Here is a 13,317-nt window from a genome sequence, read left to right as displayed (position 1 = left end):
TTTTTCTATTTTTCAATCTTTGGGAGTGAAAAAAGTTAAAAAGCAAAATGAAAATACATTTGATCAACGAAAAACACATTTCTTACATTGTATAAAATTGTGGAAAATGACTTCCCCTTTGCAAAAAAGGGAAGTCAGATTTTTGAAATCCATTCAACCTCGTCTCTCTCTTGCTCTACCTCTCTACCTAGTCGTCTCTTTGATGCGTTGCCATCTACCTTGTTGTCACCATCTACCTTATGGTCGCAATTTTGTATTGTCTACCTCATTGTTATAGTTTGGCTTTCTCTCTAACTCTATCTCTAGCGCTCTCTGTTAAGTCTTTCTTCAACCACTAAGAGGTAAGTCGCAATCACCATAGCTAGTGGTAAGCCACTATTTTGATTCTCTCCTTTTTTTCGATTCTTTGTTTTATTGTCTTAATCGATGATTAGGGTTAGTTTCTGTTCCATTGCTTGAAAATTTGGTATTGATCGAAAAAATTTGTGATTCAAACCGTGATTTTTGGATATGAAATTCTTGGGAAGATTTTTTTATGTTAATGTTGTTATTGCTGATGCTCTATTATTGTTGTTGATTTTTTATGCTTTGATGTTGGTGTTGTCTTAAAGTACTCTTTATGATGCTTAATTGTGTAGTATAATAAAGTTGCTTCATTGATCCCTAATAATTTGATCAAGTTTTTATTACAATTTGTGCATTTGTACCAATCTGTTTTACATAGATGGATGCTCAATCTATTCATGCGATATGCAAGGGGTTTACTACAATTGTAGTTATTGTAAATACTTTAGTCCTTGATGAATGTAAAAATGGTAATAGTATATCTGTTGTATGTATTTCTTGCACCATTTATTATGGGTCAAACTCAGTCTAATGGGCCGGCCCAATTGCCCGGAGTCTAGAAGGTCCAGGTGACATCGTCAAAGAAATCCCATACACTATTGAAATTAGAAACTCATAAAACGAGCTCCTTGCGAGCTTCCGATGAAGCTCCTAGCGAGCTCTCAGCGATCGACTAACGAGTTCCCAGTAAAACCCTCAGTTCGTTAGACCATCTAGATCGTTGGCCTAAAACCTCCATCTCGCATAAATGGCAAAGCTGCTAAAAAGTCAGAAGTAGGGTCCATTTACTTTATCTGCAACAGCTCATGCTCCTCGTAATGAGGATCCCACTCCTAGTTTTGTACAAATGATAAGGACTATTTGTCCCCCGTTATATCATTTTTATATTTCTATATGTTATCCAAATTGTAAAAACCCCTCAATATAAATAAGAGTCAGAAATACCATAAGGGGACAAGGAGAATAATCAGACACCGTCATTCTGAAAGAATAATCAGAGTGCGATCGTGGAGTAAGTATCGTTCTGGCCGAACCACGTAAAAATTGCTTGTGTTGACTCATATCTGTGATCTTTGTTTTCTTCTTCTTGGCATTTCGGACTCACTCACCGCAGCCCAAAACGAATCACGGTCGGCTGAAATCGAATGTCGACAATATCAAAACAATCTCGTATTATGCAACCTCTTTTAAAAAAAATTATGTCTTAGCTTAATAAATCAAGGTGATATGATAGGTATTGTGTTAAAAAACTTCGCATGACACCAACAACATTTCACCAATTGAGTGATCTCCTGGGAATACTTAAACTATTATAACTAACTTCAAATATGAATGTCATGAAATAAGTGATGATTTTCTTGCAAATAATAAGACACAATGCTAGGTTTTGATTTATTGGTGGAAAGTTTTACAAATCGGTTGAAACTATACACTGTTTTTTTTTTAAATGTGCTATGTGCAATTCTAAAATGGTCAAACCTATACTTTTACTCTGTATTTTTATGTTTTTTTTTTGTGTGGTTACTCAAACTTTTCATTATTTAGATTACAGTTCTAGCTCTGTATTTTCGAATTAATTTAACCAATGTACGTTAACATGAATAAAGTGTAACATGTATTTTGTCATCACATTTTACCTTTTTTCACTATAAAAAAATAGGATTTAAAGACAAACAAAATCCGTCTCTAAATCTATAAAATTCCATCTTAAAGATGGAATTAGAGACGGATTTTGGTCCGTTTCTAACCAGCATGTCGCTAAATAATTAGTGATGGATATTTTTGTTCCATTGCTATTAGAGATGGAAAAAAATTTCGTCTTTAACTTTAGAGATTGGTTTTTTCCCATCTAAAAATAATTATCTCTAATTTAATTGTGTAATCAATCTCAAAATCGGTCAAATTTTACATTTAGAGACAAAAAAAATTTCATTTCTAACATTAGAGATTGAATTTTTTTCGTCTCTAATTTGAGACAATTTTAATTGAAAAAATTTCATCTATAACTTAAGAAACAAACTTAAAAAAAATAACAGATCATCGGCCACCGTCCACGATAGATTTCGACGATTAGAACTGATCATCAAAATCGTCTTGGTCTAGTGACCATCATACCCAAAAACCAAAATGATCCAATGATTAGATCGTGTAGATGTAAAAATTATTTTTTTGAAAAATAATACCCATTTTTGAAGAGGCATTGTTGACCACCATGCATGGAAGATTCCGATAATTAAAACTGATCATCGAAATAGCCTTGGTCTGGTGACAAACCAACATACCTAAAAAGTGAAATTGATCTAATGGTTAGATCTCATTAGATTTGAAAATTAATTTTTTTTTTAAATGTTACCTATTTTTTGAAAGGCATTGCCAGCCACCATCCATGGCAGATTATAATGATATGTTTTGATGATTGGAATAGATCATCAGAATGGTCTTAGTTTGGAGACCAAGATACCCAAAAACTAAAATAATCCAACAGTTGAATTTCAATAGATCTACAAATTATTTTTTTGAAAAAATGCAACCAGTTTCTAGAAGGACATCACTGGACACAGTCCGTGCCAAATTCTGATGATCAAAACTGATCATCGGAATCACCTTGATCTAGTGACCAACATATCCAAAAATTGAAACGATCCAATGGTTGAATCTCACTAGATTTGAAAATTAAAATCATAAAACACTAGTTTCTTAGCTTAAATAGGAGAAATTCCAATTGTCAGCATTTGCAACAATAGTCAATGGCCAAATGTGAGGGGAAGAGAAGATGAGCTGATAGTTGGCAACTGTTGGCTGGGGAAGAAACGGAGAAGAAGATACAGGCTAGAGGGAAAGGAATGGGCAAAGTCGAAAGAGAAGATGAGAAAGAGGAGAAAATAATGAAAGGCGTGCATATATAAATATATATAGAGAGAGAGAGAGAGATTTAGAAATGAAAAAAAAAAAATTGTCTCTAATTTCCATCTCTTTTCAAATTAGAGATGGAATTTTTCGTTTTTAACTTAAAAGGGGAAATCTAATTTTCGTCTTTGATTGAAAGAACAACCAGAGGCAAAAAAAAAAATTAATTTTTGAAATTAGAAACAAAATTTTTCTGTATTCAGTCTCTGACAACAAAATTTTTGAAATTTAGAGAGAAAATTTTTCCTATCTCTAAGAGCAAGCAAAAATCAGAGACAGAATAATTTCTATCTCAGATTTCGAAAAAACTTAAGAGGTGGAACTTTTTTCCCCTCTAAACAATCAAAGATAGAAAATTTTTTGTCTCTAATTCATAAAACATTCAAAGATGTAATTTTTCCTTCACTAATTCAGAGATGGAAAATTTTTGTCTCTAAAACAAATTTTGATCCATCTCAAAATTCGTTTATGTTAGAGATAAAATTCATTTTCATCTCTAAAATCCATCTCTGTTAAAGATGAAAATAAATTTTGTCTCTAAATTCTATCGCTAAAATAATTTTTTGTAATGTTTTTTTACACATAAAAGTATAATGATTAAATTGACTCGAAAGTACAAGTATAACGGTATAACTGAAACAATAAAAAATTCTAATTGCCACACGAAAAAAAAGTCAAAAGTATAGGGGTTAAATTGATTTGAAAATCAAGTTTGGAGGTGTAATTGAAACAACGAAAAGTTTAAGTGACCACATAAAAAAACGTAAAGGAACATAGATAAAAATATGGATTTATTTCCCGCTCTACTTTGTGTGGGTTGGACTTAACTCATTGGGCCGGCCCAAACGCTCAAGATCCAGTAAACATCAAACTAAGCTCGTTAAAGCGAGCTCGCATAATGCTGGAGCTCAGGCTCAAACGTTGGGACCAAGCGAGCTCCCGATAATGCCTCTAACTCATTAGCGTATTCAGGCAAGCTCTCAGCTACGTTTTGAGCGAGCTCCTAACGATCCCTGTAGCTCGTTGGCTCAGCCAATCAGCTCGCATTACTAAAGGGATGTATGCCATGGTATATCAGTAGGCCAAGGGCCGCCCCAGCTAGACCATTCAGGCCTATTTCCTCGGCCCATTTTGCCAGCCCATGCTGGTCCCATCCTGGCCCCTTTACTACAACATCATTACAGTCGTGTCTGGGTTTCTGCGCGTTCACCTCAGATCCCATCCTCATTAATAACATATCTCATCCACATTAATGAGGGTCTCGTCAACGCCTTGCTGCTGCACAGACGTCTCCGCCGACGCCGGCTATTCCATCTCATTGCCTGTATACGTATAGTGCACGCAGAAGGGCGTGCCCACCTATATATATCAGTCAGCTCTTCTGAGAGCAAAGGTATGTATTCTTTTCTGCCAACTTACGAACGCCCGATATATTTGCTTACTCGCTCACTGACTTGAGCTTCGGAGTACCTTACAGAGAAGGGCCGACGACTCAGCAAATCGGACCAGATACTTCATTATTTCTCTCTCGGATCCACCACACTAGTGTGGGCCAACGAATCTTCATCGACCAATTTCGAACGTCGACACATGCCATTAAAGATCTTGAAAGCTCCACCCTGCACAAATAGTTAGTAACGAAAGATTTATTCCTTATTTTAAGATAAGCGGTTGTTTTTATATGTTTGGTTTTCTAATTTTATTAACAAAAGAAAAAGTTTTCACCAAATATATATATATATATATATATTTTAAATTAGGATTGTGTTGGAGTACTTGATGGAACTCACCTTCAAGCAAATGTATTTTTTGAACTTTGAGAAAAATTATGTAGTGGAAGGGATGGGACAAACAAAATGTGCTGGCAGACATTTCTTTTGATTTAAAATTTGCTTATGTGGTTGAAAATGAAGTGCAAATGATTCACATGTTCTAAATGATGTATTATCAAAAGTTGGGAAGCTTAAGATTCTTGAAGGCATTCATAAAATTAAAATTCATTACATTATGCATATAATTAAACAAATATAGATATCTTTTTGGTGTAATATATTTATATTAAATTTGTAGAAAGATATTATTTTAGCATTATGATTATGGCACATGAAATGGAGTAATGACTCCATATTGTGGTGTTCAATATCATCTCAAAGAATTTATTGATCACTCACTTGAAAATGAAAATGAGTTTTTTAATCTTTATCACTTTCACTTAGAATCACAATTGAACGTAATTTTAGTATATTATATAAACAATTTCGTGCGATAGATCCAAACAATATTTTTATCAATATTGGTCATATAAAACACAAGTTGATGATGTGTTTGCTAATTTCATTCTACTAGGGGCAGATTTAGAGGGGCAGTCACGGGCTGCAACCCTCCCTTTCCCTCAGATTTAGCCGTTCTTCCATATTTGTAAGGCAAATCTAGATTGGCCCATTTAGGGGGAAGAGGGCTGAAATGGTTTATGGATCTGGAGTTAGCCCTTTTCTAAATTTGCATCTAGATTCGCTCCTGCATTCTACATAGTCATATCATCATAATAGATCTTACTGATTTTATTATGAAAAACATTTATGTATCTAAGTCAAAACAATACACAAATGACCTTTTTAAGTTAAAGAGAGGAAAGAGAACAATAAAGAGAATGGGCATGACAAAAAGATATGATAGCCTCGACAATGCGAACTGATTACATTGCAACAAGTGTTGAATGGATCTGATAACCATTTTTTATCTATAATTTTTTTATGATAATTGTAGAAATGAGCAAGGTAGAGAAAGACAAAGGTAAATTAAAGAATTTTAGATGGTCCAAACCTATGTCTCTCATGGTACTTTAAATTTTAGTTGAGGCTACGAAACGAAATAAATCTTCTTCATTTTTTAAGCTCGAAAACTTTCGACGTGTTGTTAGAGAAATCAACTTAAGATTTGTCATAGATTGTATTCCTAATAATGTTGAAAAATATTTGAGTGAAGAAGGAATAGAGAATATAGGCCAAGTATAAAGAGAAAAGTGATTTCTGCTGGGATGATTCTACAAAGATAATAACTCTTGCAAAGGATATAAATGAAGTGAAAATAATAGTAACAATTTTGTTTTATTTTTTTATGCATATATATATTTTTTTGTTTGCTTCATATTAATTTTCAAATTTAAATTTTGTTTTATTTTGTGTTTGATTTTATAAACACATCCTAATTATGAAAACGGTTTAAAAAAAATAGAGATATATAATAAGATAACACTTGTTGTAGAAAATAATATAACAACCGAAAATTTTGTCAAGTCATTCAATGATATTAACCTTGATGAGATCTCAAAAGTTCAATTTACTCTATTAAATAATGATGTTGATATGAAGGAGATAAAAAAAACCAAAACAAACAAACAAACAAAACAGACATCATCATCTAGTATCTTATAGAATAAAATCTCAACAAAAAAAAAAAAAAATGGTCTTAACTCTCAGGATACAACTACTTCAGTCTTAGTCGAGCTAAGTAAACGTCAACATGATGTTGATGTTATATCTAAAATGGTGATGAAAGTAAAAGGTTCGATAAAGTTACCCTTATATCTATCTATCTTTGATTACTTAGCTTAGAATGAGAAGATTGCAAAAGTTTTTTTGGTCAAGAATGATGAACTAAGAAAACGTTTGACTTACAAAACTCTATCAAGGGAGGTGGTGGATGATTATAAGAAGTGGATATTGTCAATGAAAGAGAGGTGGTGGATGATGAGCATTATAAGAAGTGGATATTGCCAATGACGTTACTTGAATTTAAACTCGTATTTTTTTATCTTGTTGTGAACATACAATTATTAATATTGCATGTAGAACTTAAGCACGTGCTTTTTAGCTTGTTACTTTTATTAAAATTATGTACGCAGAATTTATAATATTGTAGAACTTATGATTAGGGGCAAACTTGTTTCGATGGTATATGATATTATTATATTGTAGTGTTTATTGTTATTATGTGTTTATTACTCTTTTTCATCTTTATGTTATAAATTTGATGATAAGAAAAAAAAAATTATTGTAATTTTTTAAATGCATCTTTATGTTATTTGATGCTGTTTTGCCTTGCCAAAGAAAAAATGCCCTGCAGTCATCTTCAATAATTGATGAGATGGAAACCATCTCTACTGCTGGTTTTGATGCTCAACCCAGATCCAATGCCTTTTCACGAGTCATTCAGAAGTCGTTCTAGATGCCTCCGAGCCTAATTAGTTTGTGTCACTTAAATGACAATATTTTTTTGCCATAACTCTTGGTGTTCTTGCTTATTATTAATTTGTGTTCACTTGATGGGATATCAAATTTAGGATCTGTTAAGAATTCACCCTTAAAACTCACTTCATTCAAGTTGAGTTGGGAGAATTATTATGATTATTATCAAGCATATAACTTCGCTTTCAAACGAGCCTCAGCATGGGCTGACTGGCAAGCTGGGTTGGGTTGGGCTGGGCTGGGCTGGGCTCTGGCCTCTGACAAGAAAAAGAAAGGCTAGATTCCCTCGTGGAAGATGGCATCTAGATTCCCTTGGTTGAATTGAAAATTACGTTTCCTTTTGCTTTAATCTAGTGTGGGCCATTTAATTTTTTTCCCTTTTGACTTTCACACCTTTTCTCATGGGCAAATAAAATAAAATTTTGAGAATTGGTTTTGTGGTGTGGTGTGGTGTGGAGCTTATTGGGGAGCCATCACCCATCAGATTCTTCTGATTTGACTTTACTCTTCTCCTGGTATTAGCATGAGCGGGTGCTAGCTAATGCTATAACCTCACTTCGTGTGGTATGTCAAATTCTAGAAAAAGAAAGTATAGGAAATGTCAGCAAAAGGGCTTTTTATGTCAGTAACAGTTCTATGCATAAAGTTTATTTCATTAGTAAACAAGAAAACCTTAAAGCAATTTAAATTAAAAATATATATATCAATGGCCATCTTTGTTTCAAATCGAGGATAAGGTGGGACTATCAATTTTCAACAAATCTTACAATAATGGGGCAGGGCTCCGGGGCCAATTGGGGTGCATGGGAGGAGGCAGGGTTGGGACACTCTCTCTTTTTCCCCATATTCCATTTGGCTGAAAAGACAGACCTTACACCGATGCATTGGAGAAAAGGGTTTTTAAGTTTGAATTTCTCTTGAGAATTCCTACTTTTTATCTTCTTCTTCTTTTTTTTTTGTGTGATTTAATTGATATTTAAGAGAAAAATAAAGTTTACAACAATTCATAACTACATCAAGTCAACATTGGTCACCATGTAGGGTATGCTCCAAACAAAAAGAGTAGTTAATTTCACGTGTTAGGAACGTATTGGTCAAATCAATTTGTTAAGCAATAACTTATTTAAGAGACTAAAATGTCAACACCATTCCTGACTTTTTTTCTAAGCACAGAGTTGGGTCTAGAAAGGGCTGGGTGAACCGCCTAGGATCCTTGGACCTGTGCATACTTTGCCCAATAAAAAACACAGGCTGGAAAAGCCAGACGAATCACAAACGACCGAAAACACATGGATATAGGAAAGGGAAAAAGTCCATGGCATCAAAGAGACGACCCTCCGATGAAAAGCAAAGAGGATTGAAAGAGCAAGGGAGTTGGTTGAAGTTGGGGAAAGGTTTCAATCAAGCTTTAAGCTTGGGGCCTCTTAAGATTCTCCTTGCCACTCCAAGACATTTGAGACTTGTTAGGGGCTTAAAACTCCTAATTAATAATCATTTTATTAACTGTAGAAACCCCCTCTCAATCTCTCCACCTTCTCATAATTTATCTCATCTGATTGTGTAAGCTAACTAACCAAGTTTGTTCGTTCAAATGAAATAATTCTGTCTCCATACATAAGAGAATCTTTTACTTTTCCTTTGCTAAGAGTTTTTATATCATAGAATAATAGAATAACTCATTTTATTATATGATATAAAATGTTATATATTAAAGTCATAATGTGTACAAAATATAAATATAATTAAGATGAAAATGTTACGAGCTCTCAGGGTATAGATTAAGTGATTGGATGAGTCATATCTCAGTGTTAATTTAGTAAGTTGCGAGTTCGATCTTTATCCTAAGTAAGGGTCAAAGACCCAATCTGTGATTTACTTCTCCTAGCGTAATCGAGGGCACGAGTATCAGGAGTTGCTCAAAAATAATCATCCTAAGATGAAGAAGTTACGATAAAAATATGTAATTATACAAAGAAAATAAAATTAAAATAATTCTCACAAAGAAAAAAATAAAATGCAGGAGGCATGTCAAAGTACCAATAAAGACTTATATATATATTTATCTTCCACTCCATTGTTGGTTTATAGTCCGTGTGGGTCAAGCGTCAACACAATTGTGCGATATTTATCATCTGAATTTAATAGAGACCAGTTTGTGTTTATTTTGAGGTGGCCGTGGCTTCATGCTACAAGGGGCATTAGGCTGCTGGTCCCCGTTAAGGGCATTAAAAGGGACTCTACATAGGGCAGGCAGCAATGTTAAATTGGGTGGACCCCAATCAAGAAGTAAAGTAAATGCTGACAAAAAAAAAAATTAAAAAACAAATAATGAATAAAGGAAAGGGAGGTAGGTTTCGGTGTTGGGCATGTAGGCCACTACACATTGGAAGAAACACTTTTTGTCTATTAACAGTTGGAGGCCAAATTGGGCGAGACTTAGGATTTGGAGGCCAAATTCAATGAATATTAACATTTGGATTGAAGTTGAAAGCTAATGAGTATACTAATTAAGAAGATAATTATTTTAAATTACAAACACAACCTTAAAGTTTTTGTTATTTTTAGTTTATAGAATACTAAAATATATGAAAAGAAAAAACATGTCTATTAATGTTGGACTTTTGGGGAGTGGGGAACCATTATATTTACACCCTTAAAAGGGGAGACATTAAAAATCAAATATTATTATTAATCTTCCAAAATATGAAAATGTGTATTTTTTTTTTTAAAATATAAATATAATGGTTGATCTACACAGAGAAGAGAAAATGAGACGTGAAAGTCCAAACAAATAACAAGCATTGATAGAATGAAGGAGAAAGAAACATAATAATGATAAAAAGCAAAGGAATGGAACAAAGACGGAGGAATGAGATCCAGCGAAAGCAACAACGCATCCGCCATGTGCCATAATTAATAAATAATATTAAAAGATGGAATAAAGAAAGACTTCATTTGGACAGCTAATAGACACACTTTTATGCCAGAATTTTGAGTCTTCTAGCATTTAGTCTTAAGCACTGTGCAGAATAAAAGCATTAAAGCAGGCAGCAATCTCTCTCTCTTTCTCTTTCCATGTTGGCTGTTGCAGCAGCTCTTTTTAGTTGTATTTTTATGATTATTATTATTATTATATACAAGTTATTAAATTGAATACTTTTGAAAGCGTACTCATTGATAACAGCAAGCTCTTCTCGGCTTGCTGCTTTTGGTGCAGAGGCGGAGCGGAGCCTCTTTTTTGACTCCTTTCACTTTCCCCTATATATATATATTTTTCAATATTCTTTTACGTATAATTTATCTCTCAAAGCCCATACTTATTAAGATGAAATTTGGAAGTTGGGCATTTGGTTAAAACTAAAACCTCAGCAGCACAATAGAATAGTTGGGACTTGCCATTCGCATTCATTTTTACATAGGAATTAAGTTGCTTAGGTCAAGAGTCAAGATTGAGTGCCAGATTTGAAGCTCGAGGGGAACGAAAATGTTCAATCACACAAGTTACAACATTCCCTTCACTACTACTTTTTACTTTTGAGTAGAGTAAACTTTAGTTTAGAGAAAGACAAATTTATTTTTTGATTTTTTGATTTTGTTTTCTTTTTAGTATTTCCAAACCAATAATAATAATAATAAATCCAACCAACTGAAATGTGAATTATTAATTATTATACAGAATTATAAAAGATATTTCTAGTCAAAATTAATTAATTAATTAATTATATGAGACGGAAGGAAAATAAATCACTTTCTCATCAGTATCAGTGTTAGTGTTCGTTGCTTTGGATCTGACGGTCCTCATTAGGAATTATTTTCACTTTTGATGATATCTCCACGTAGGAGTGGTTGGGCTGTCCATTCTAGGTGGTGGTTAGGTTAACCAACAAACAAATACATTCCAAATATAAAAAAGAATAAATAAATAAATAAAATAGGAGAAGACTTCGGTTGGCATATACTCAGAATTTTTACATTTTAGACTCTTTTATTTATGTGTTTTTTTTACTTTTTAGTTATAAACCAATGAAAATATTTTTGAGTATATTTTATTTAAAAAATAATATATTTATTTATTAAAACTTAAAACTGTTATATAATATATAGATTGACTTGTCAAATCAAATGAAGACCAATCAACTCAACCGGCAATTGCTGGCTGAAGGAGAATTTGAGTGAGTGTTTGACACTTCCGCACCCAAGAAAGGGAGAGCGCACGAATAGACAAAAACGTCATGGAATTTGAGATTAGGATGATGATGCAATTGCAACATGCAAGCCCTGTCAATTCCCCAAATTTAATTACCAACTTTCAATTTGCAATTAAAATATATATAGTGTCCCTTTTTATCAACAAATTAAAATAAAAAAGTTTTTGACTCACGTATCAATCACAGAATATATATTTTATTTTTTATATTTACGCATTTTTTTCAATTATACTTATAAATTATGTAATTTTACATTTCTTAACTTTTTGTTATTTCAATTACGTTTAGATCATGTTTAATTCATTATTTTTAATAAATTTATCAAGATATACAATTAATTTAAAATCATATAATTTAAGAATATAATTAAAATAATACTCTTAAAATAATTAAAATTATATAATTCAAACTTTTTTATTTGTACCGAGCTATGTCAAGTAGCAATCTTAATATATTAGTGGATAATGTTAACCATTATCTTAAGAAAAATAGTTAAGATGTAACAAGTACATTTTATTTTTTGATAATGTACATATTATTTTTAACTTTTAAATAGTTTTACTGATTAGTTAATTAAATATTTCAAAACATTATAATTATTTAGATGTCAAAAATAATATGCAATAAATACACTTCATTTAAAAAATAATGTATATTTATTATTATTTAATTAATAATCTTAAAATTAAAGACAATACTTAACATTATTTATCCTTATAAAAAGACATAATAATAGAACAATTTAACCAATAAATAAATTGATATTCGAGGATACCTTAAATTTAACGAACGGGTGAATACGCAACGGTCGGTGTGAACGTGGGTTATGATTATGGAGACAACGCTGGCATGCAATGCAACGGGGCGAAAAAGTGAGAGAATTAAATAGGCTCACCTTCTGGGTCGGGTCTGGGGAACTTTTAATGCAACCAAATTCGTCGGTCACCACCCAGCAGCAGTAATTGCTCACTTTTATAATAAGAAGCTTCCCCCTTTAAACTGATTTTATTGTCTCTGTATCTAAATACTTTTATCGCTTTTTTAATAAAATGTTCCAAATTACATTATCTTCATGCCATCCTTATTTTTCTATAACCCCATTCATTGAACCACCAAAAATTCTTTATTCTTAAACTAAAATAATTTGATCTAAAAAGAATTAATTGAAAATAATATGTGAACAATTAATAATTTATTTTAATATAAATTAAAAATATAGACTTAATATAAAAAAAATAAAAAATTAATACATAAGTTAAAACTATATAATAATAATAAAAAAATACTTGTTTTGTATAATTAACCCTTTTATTTATTGTTGGTGGCAGTGTGGGGGGAGGGCCAGCGAATTGGACTTGCCATCAAATCTTTTGCATGTGGTTTGGTTTATCTTCTACTCATAGCATCATCGGTCAAATATGGAGTAGTCGAAACAGCAGAGAGATCATTTGACCTCCTCCGTGGTTTGGCAAACAATGATTTCAAATGGGGCCATTTATGAAAATGTGTCGAGGAAATGGTAAATTCATAGAATTTTAATATTTATTTAAATTAATTATGTTTGGGGTGGTTTGAAGCATATAATAATAATAATAATAATAATATGGAAT

This window comes from Diospyros lotus, chromosome 3 (assembly GCF_014633365.1).
Source record: "Diospyros lotus cultivar Yz01 chromosome 3, ASM1463336v1, whole genome shotgun sequence".
Taxonomy (NCBI): Eukaryota; Viridiplantae; Streptophyta; class Magnoliopsida; order Ericales; family Ebenaceae; genus Diospyros; species Diospyros lotus.
This window is presented reverse-complemented; position numbering follows the sequence as displayed.